An 8,535-nucleotide genomic window follows, 5' to 3' on the forward strand; every position below is an offset into this window, starting at 1 on the left:
GATCGAGCGTGTATGCAAACACGTTCTCAATCTCGTAAGGGCAAAATAGAAGAAGTAGAAAAGGAAGTGATCATTGCAATAGGAGAATCAGCTACAGAAATGAAATCATTGTTCTCAACCGAAAATCAATGACATTCAGTCTAGCATTGTCAGACCATCCATTGCGGCTAAAACCTTTGAAATCAATCATGGCAAGATTCAAATATTATAGAATTCAGTCCAGTTTGGGGGTTCTCCAACGGAAGGTCCCAATATACACATTAGGGATTTCATCGAGATCTGCGACACCTTCAAGTTCAATGGTATTTCGGAAGATGCTGTGAATTTGAGACTTTTCCATTTTCTCTGAGGGATAAAGCTATGAGCTGGTTGCACTCTCTACCATCAGGTTCTATTGTGACATGGGCGGACCTTGCTCAGAAATTTCTTACTAAATTCTTTCTGATAGAAAAAACAGCTGCAATCAGGAATGCACTTACTTAATTTACACAGCAGTTGGGATAAACTTTATATGAAGCTTGGGAGTGCTATAAGGAGATGTTTAGGAAGTGTCATCATCATAGAATGCCTGATTGGATGGTAATCAATTACTTCTATAATAGTTTGGGAGCACAGTCAAGACCCATGCTCGATGCAGCATCAGGTGGAGCCTTATGAGCTAAGAGTTATGAGGAAGTGTATGAGCTAATTGAAATGATGGCTGCTAATGAATATCAGAACACAAGTTAGAGACTGCCACAAGGGAAGTAGCGGGAATTTTGGAGATGGATATAGCTACGGCTATAGCTGCTCAGCTAAAAGCGTTGACTATGAAAGTGGTTTCTCTAGCTAACTATGGAGTTCATCACATAGCAAGTGTTTGTGATATTTTTGCAGGTGCACATGCGACGGATCAATATGCTATATCTAGTGAGTCAGCATAGTTTGTGAGCAATTTTCAAAGACCATAACAACCAATTTCTTCCACTTATCATCCTAACAACCGAAACCATCCTAATTTCAGCTGGAGAAATAATCATAGTGGTATGCAACATCCACAACTGCCGTATCAGTAGTTTGGAGCCAAGCCATTCAACCCTCCTGGTTTTCAACAACAGTATGCACCAAGGCAACAATTTCAGCCACCGGTAATGCAACAACAATTTCATAAAAGTACCGATCAATCTACTAATAAAAAATCTGAATTAGAGGAATTGAGGCTAATGTGTAAAAGCCAAGAGGTTCTGATCAAATCTATAGAGAATCAAATAGGACAAATCGTTAATGCACTGCTGAATCGACCACAAAAAACTCTTCCTAGTGATACGGAAGCTAACTCGGGCAAGAGGGAAGTCAAAGAACAGTTGAAAAAAATCACTTTGAGGTCTGGAAAGGTCGCTAACCATCAAAATTCAGAATCTGAAAAATTTTGGCAGATGCCAAGCGCGCCTACGCCCTATCCAAGCGTGCCCGTGTCTGCCCCTTTAATAGAAAGTTTAATTTTTGATGATTCAGCTGAGCAGAAGGATGGCGAAGCGAAAACAAAGAAATTTTTTGCTGAACACACTATTTTTGAGCAGAATACAGGGTACAAACAGGTCTATCCGCCTCCTCCATATTCTAAAAGACTGCAGAAGCAGATGTTCGACAAGAAATTTGCTAAGTTTCTATAGGTTTTCAAGCAATTGCATATTAACATACCTTTTACGGAAGCTCTAGAGTAGATGTCGTGCTATGCTAAGTTCATAAAGGGTATTCTATCTCGGAAGTTGAAGCTTGAGGAGTTGGAAATCGTTCTTTAACGGAAGAGTACAGTGTGGTGCTGCAACATAAACTGCCTCCTAAACTTAAAGATTCAGGAGGTTTCACGATACCATGCACTATTGTCGAGTTATCTTTCGACAAGTGTTTATGTAACTTGGGTGCTAGCATCAATCTAATGCCATTGTCTGTCTTCAGGAGACTTGGAATGCCCGATCGAAAACCTACAAACATGTCCTTATAACTGGATGATCGGTCCATCACTTATTCGCGAGATATAGTGGAGGATGACTTGGTTAAGGTGGATAAACTAATCTTTCCTGCTGATTTTGTCATCCTAGACTTTGAGGAGGATAAGAAGATTTCTATTATCTTGGGAAGACCATTCTTAGCTACAGGCCGAACTTTGATCAATGTGCAAAAGGGAGAAATTACAATGAGGGTTCAGGATCAGGATGTCACTTTTAATGTCTTTAATGCAATGAAATTCCCCACAGACGAAGATGAGTGCTATAACATAGATTTGGTCGACTCGGTATTGAATTCTAAGCTCGATCAATTACTAGGGTCAGATACCTTAGAAAGAGCCTTAATAGGGGAATCTGATAGTGAAGAAAAAGAAGGGGCAGAGCAACTTCAGTTTTTGAATGCATTTCCATGGAAGAGGAAGTTGAAATTGCCATTAGAGTCTCTTGGATTAGTAGGGCTGAAAAATTCTCAGGATCGTCTTAAACCATCTATTGAAGAAGCTCCCACACTTGAGCTCAAACCACTTCCTGATCACTTGAGGTATGCTTTTAAAGGTAATGAATCTATTACATATTATTATTGCAGCTGACCTTTCAGGTAATGATGAAGACAATCTCTTGCGAATTCTGAGATAGTTTAAATCAGCAATTGGGTGGACTATAGGAGATATCAAGGGAATAAGCCCTTCTTATTTCCAGCATATAATTCTACTTGAGGAAGGAAGTAAAACTACCATTGAACATCAGAGAAGACTCAATCTTATCATGAAAGAGGTGGTGTAGAAAGAAATTCTTAAATGGCTGGACGCAGGGATCATCTATCCTAATTCCAAAAATTCGTGGGTGAGCCCGGTGTAGTGTGTGCCTAAGAAGGGAGGCATTATAGTTGTGGCTAATGAGAAGAATGAGTTCATGCCTACTCGGACAGTCACAGGGTGGAGAGTATGCATGGATTATCGGAAGTTGAATAAAGCCACCAGGAAGGATCATTTTTCGCTTCCATTCTTCGATTAAATGCTTGACAGGTTGGCTGGTCATAAGTATTAGTGCCTTCTAGATGGGAACTCAGGCTATAATCAGATTAGCATTGCCCTAGAAGATCAGGAGAAGACCACTTTTACTTGTCCTTTTGGCACTTTTCCTTTCTGTCGAGTTTCTTTTGGGCTCTGTAGAGCACCTGCTACTTTTCAGAGATGCATGATGGCCATATTCTCTGGCATGATTGGTATTGATGTGGAGGTGTTCATGGATGACTTTTCTGTTTTCGGGTGTTCTTATGATGAGTGTTTGCATAATCTGAGCTTGGTGCTGAAAAGGTGTGTTGAGACCTATCTGGTGCTTAACTGGGAAACATGTCACTTCATGGTGCAACAGGGTATCATTCTCGGGCATAAGGTATCTAGAAAAGGGCTGGAAGTTGATAAGGTGAAGGTGGGGGTTATTGAAAATCTTCCTCCACCAATCTCAGTTAAAGAAATCCGCAGTTTTCTTGGTCATGCGGGTTTTTCTCGGCGATTCATTAAAGCTTCTCCAAAATCTCTAAACCCTTGTGCAATTTGTTAGAGAAGGATGTTCCCTTCAAGTTTGATGAAGAATGTTTGGCTGCTTTCGAGACTCTGAAAAAGAGTTTGACTACAGCACCTGTTATTACTACACATGATTGGGATGAGCCCCTCGAGATGATGTGTGATTCTAGCGACTTTACAGTTGGAGTTGTTCTTGGTCAGAGAAAGAAGAACATTTTCTATGTGGTTTACTATACTTGTAAAACCCTTAATGGTGCTCAGCTGAATTACACTACTACGGAGAAGGAGCTTTTGGCAATTGTCTACGGGTTCGAGAAATTCAGATCTTACTTGCTTGGAACAAAAGTGACCGTTTACATTGATCATACAGCTATTAGATATCTGGTCTCGAGGAAAGATTCAAAATCTGGATTAATTCGATGGATTCTCTTGCTTCAGGAGTTTAAGTTGGAAATCAAAGACAGGAAAGGTACAAAAACCAGGTAGCGGATCATCTATCACATTTGGAAGATCAAGGTAAAGCTTCACAAGACAATACGTTAATCAATGAAACTTTTCCTAATGAGCAACTTTTTAGGGTGCAAGAAGAAGAACCATGGTTTGCAGATATTATGAACTATCTTGTGAGTAATGTTATTCCCTCAGAATTTTCTTATGCTCAAAGGCAGAAGTTTTTACATGAAGTAAAGTAGTATCGATGGGATGAGACGTTCTTGTTCAGAGAGTGGGCATATCAGATTATCAGAAGGTGCTTTCTGTATAGTAAAACAGAGGGTATTTTTTCGAGATTGTCACACCACTGCGTATGGTGGCCATTATGGTGAAGAGAAGACCGCTGCCCGTATCCTTCAGGCGGGATTTTTCTGGTCAACTTTGTTTAAAGATGTTCATCAGTTCGTGTTGAGATGTGATCGATGTCAACGGGTTGAAAATATTTTCAAGAGAGACGAGATGCCTCTAAATGTGCTTCTGGAAGTTGAGATTTTCGATGTATGGGGAATAGACTTCATGGGACCATTTATCTCATCGTGCTGAAAAGATTAATGCACCCTCGACATGCTGGAAAGAGTCCTCAAAGACGTCCAGCCCAACTACCTAGTACTGTCACTATCGTGATGCGTAGAGGATTTATTGACGGAAGATATTTACTGGTATAGTGTATGCCTATAATTTTTATCTTTTCGTGAATCATATAAAAGGGAATTCGAATTTTATACATGAATTAAGATTTTCTTTAATGTAATTACATGACAACAGGGTCTTCCTAGAAGTTTTTGTGAATCACACTTGCCAGATTATGATGACAAAGTTGTGCTGGTGTGTGAAGATAATAGAGAGTATATCACAGAGTTCAGTGCATCGAAATGCGCACTGGGTGGCCATGGCTGGAAAGAGCTTGCTGGTGCAAAGAATTTGGTCCACGGTGATGCTATTGTCTTAGAGAAAATCATGCCTCTCAAGTTAAAGGTAACCTTATATAAATATCCAAGTTAAATGACTTATTTTGTTGGGCAAATTTCTCATTTGGATTATTGTTTTAAGCAATTTGACGACAATTAATATTCTAACTTCTAGCTTCCTTTTACATAAAATGACAAGTCATTAATCTCACTTGTGAATGTAATTAAGTTTTAGATGCCTTGAACTTTTATTCTATTTTTTAGGTGTGTATAAGGAAAGGACCATCTTCCTTACCTACATCATTGTCGGCTCACCATGAAGGCTCATCTGCTTACCCCGGAGTCTTACAAGGTACTAAACTAAACAGATTTCATAGAGTTATAAATATTGTCTATAAGCTTATGGTACCTACAATCTTTACTGCAAAAAATTCTTACTAAATAACTTTAAAAAATCTTTTAATCATTAGTTAACATCCTCGATTGTGAATGGCTTTCTTCTATCATTAGTTGTTTTAATAAATTTACAAATATTTGATATGCCAATGCTTTATTACTCATTCTTAATTTATGTTCCAATGAAAAATTATGATAGAACCCTCAAAAGATATCGAAAGCGGTAGCCGTCCCAACGTTGTAGATAAGACTGCAAGTTCACATCAACTTGCAACATGCGATAACCCATCTTTACAGGCAAATAATACAAGAATTGTGTGCCCGACCAACAGTGGGACGAATTTCTTTGCTTACTCAAACTTCAAAAGGGATCTATGTGCTTCTGATATTTTTATGAAGCTAGAAGAAGAAACTGTTATCAAGTATTTCGAGCTCTGTTGCTCACAAAAGATATACCTCCATAGCAATCTTGTTTGAGACTGGAATCCTGCATTTATTGCTGCAACGATTTCAGAATTGGTTGACGTTTCCGAAGCAATTAGATGTAGCCATCTGAACACCCCACGCGATATGTACCAAAAGTGGGAGGTTAAGTTGGGTCATATAGAGCACCTGGGCATGGAGGTTGGGTTTCTTCATAGGCGACTGTAGCGGCTCTCAGCGCTTGCATGCAATCCAGACAGGGAAGCAAAAAGGAAGATGATGCAAGAAGCTAGAGCTCTGAAAGAAGATACTGAGGCTAGAGTAAAGCAGATGCAAGAGACTTTGAAGAGTCTTAACCAAGAAATTGCAGGTCTAGGGACAGAAGAGGATAGGGAAGTATGCAACTACATAGACCAAGCCGGTGCCTCGTGGAGATAATCACATAATTTGCTTTGATGTTTGATGTTAATTAGATTGTAATCAGTTGTCTTTTAAGAACATTGATCTTTGGAATTTATTCTTGTTTTATGGTGTAACTATATAACAGTATTAAATAAACATTTTATTGATCTGTGAAATAGAATCAGTGTTTTTCTAGATGTAATTTGGCAATTTTTTCTATATAAGTTTTTTCTAATAATATAACACATCAGTTGTTGATTACTTTAAGTTATCTGTGTGACAAAGCTATTGCTACCTTTTTTATTCCACATACAATGCTAGGATGAACACTAAAGTTTAACCTCATATAAACCATTTTCCTCAAGTTAAAAGTACTATAAAATAAATATAATTTTATTAACAAATTTATCTAATTTATATAATTACAACTCTTATTTTTAAACCTAAATGTTAAATGGCAGCCAGGGCCATGTTATCCGTCTTCTCCTCCACTACCGCCTTTGGGTCTGCACTCTCCACAGCAGACCACACACCTTGTGCTAGCATATACACTCTCATGTATAGTTTTCCCTGTTCAGCACAGGGTAACTCTGCCCGATCACCCCCTCTTTCATTTTATCATTCTCCATCGTGACCCCCTTAGGCATGTACTTTGGTATACACTACTGATCCTTGGGCTCTGATACCAGAATGTTGGTCAATATCAAATTACAAACTAAGATTCTGAGTACTTATGTGAAACAGTAACACAGAGTTATCTGCAGTGAACGTGTTATTGTTATTCAAATGTAAGTGCTAGAACTAAATACACCTGCATACAAATGTAAAGCAAAAAACCAGGGCCAAACCTCCTAAAAACAAGCTACCACCTAACATTCATTTTCCCACTTCCTAAACTATCACGAACATGGTATCACGAACTCAAGTCTTTTCTTCTAAAAGTCAGGTTTAAAAATTCTTTTGCTGACACTTCTTTATTTGTGTTCAATAATGGTACTTATATAATCTATATTATTGCATATGTTAATAATATAACTAACTGGTAGCAACCTTGATAAGATTAATGAGTTTATTACTATTCTTGCCAAGAAGTTTTAATTCAAGGATCTTAGAAGGGTGTTGTACTTCTTGGGCATCAAAATGGTACCAAACAAACAAGGATTAATCTTCTCTCAAAGATGATACATATTGGAGTTGTTACCGAAGACCAACATGTTAGAAGCAAAGAATGTTGTCGGACCATTTTCCACAAATAAACAGTTGACCATCCAGAATGGCACAAAATTGTAAGATGCCCACTAATATAAAGTTGTGAAGGGTAGTCTTCAATATTTTCTTATAAGCAGGCCAGATATTTCTTATATTTGTCAACTGCCTATCACAATTCATGCATCAACCGACCACTGAATATTGGATATACGTAAAGAAGTTGCTATGCTATATAGCAGGTACCATAATTGAGGGAATAGAATTATATCATAATTCTAACTTCAACTTACATTTCTTCACAGATGTTGATTGGGGTGGCACAAGGATGTTATGTCCTCTACTGGAGCTGATATAATCTATCTTGGTCGCAATCCTATCTCTTGGAGTTAAAAAAAATAAAGGATTGTAGCTCGTTCTTCCAAGATTTACATTGCTTAAATAAAAGATTGGACTTAACTAGCAAAGTCCATCTTGATGGGAATAACAGAGTATTATTCTTCCTAATCATGACAAATTGTAAATCCTGATCTTACTTGATATAGAGAATCATACTCTTTGGTTTTAGTATATCAAACCCTCTTAATATGAGTGAAATGTAATTAACTCTACTTTTATCTTTTTAACCTCTGTTATGTGGCATGTTGATTCTTAAAGAAACTTGGCATCCAAGCGCACAAAAAGAATAGATTATTTTTATGCCATTGGATAAACTTATCATATATCTATAACGGCGAGGAATTGTTACCAATGGTGCAAGCTTGTCCCCTCAATTGCTTCACTGTGAAATAGAAATTGCCGCTATTATTGTTCTTGCATATGCAAGTGAGGATTGTGTCAAATGTTATATCCAATTAGTTACATATTTATCTATTTTTATAGTGACAGCCTTTCTCCTTAGTGATAATTATTTTTCTTGTTCAACGGAATGAAACCTACAAGCCTAAATTCATTATAAATTTTTATTTTAATTTTAAATTTATTGTCCAAATACACTGAAAATTGTTATATGAATTGTAGGACACCCGTCACATCTCAGATGATGAATTGCTCGGTTAGGATGAATCTCAGAGTGGAATCTGCATATATATAGTAGGGTGCATTTGAATTAGGATGTACGAAATTAAATCCAATTTGAGTAGAATAATTAGTTAAATTAGGAAGTAGCTAGACTTAGAAACCAATTCAAGTAGG

The 8,535-nt window shown here is 37.6% G+C and overlaps 1 non-coding gene across 1 annotated transcript; it reads right to left on the minus strand.

Annotated features, from left to right (window-relative positions):
* Positions 1 to 461: 461 nt before the first annotated feature.
* LOC141688699 (small nucleolar RNA R71) lies at positions 462 to 566 on the minus strand. The gene has a single exon (XR_012562132.1). It is a non-coding gene; the product is annotated as a small nucleolar RNA R71 (small nucleolar RNA).
* Between the last annotated feature and the right edge of the window lie 7,969 nt (positions 567 to 8,535).

This window comes from Apium graveolens, chromosome 9 (assembly GCF_009905375.1).
Source record: "Apium graveolens cultivar Ventura chromosome 9, ASM990537v1, whole genome shotgun sequence".
NCBI lineage: Eukaryota > Viridiplantae > Streptophyta > Magnoliopsida > Apiales > Apiaceae > Apium > Apium graveolens.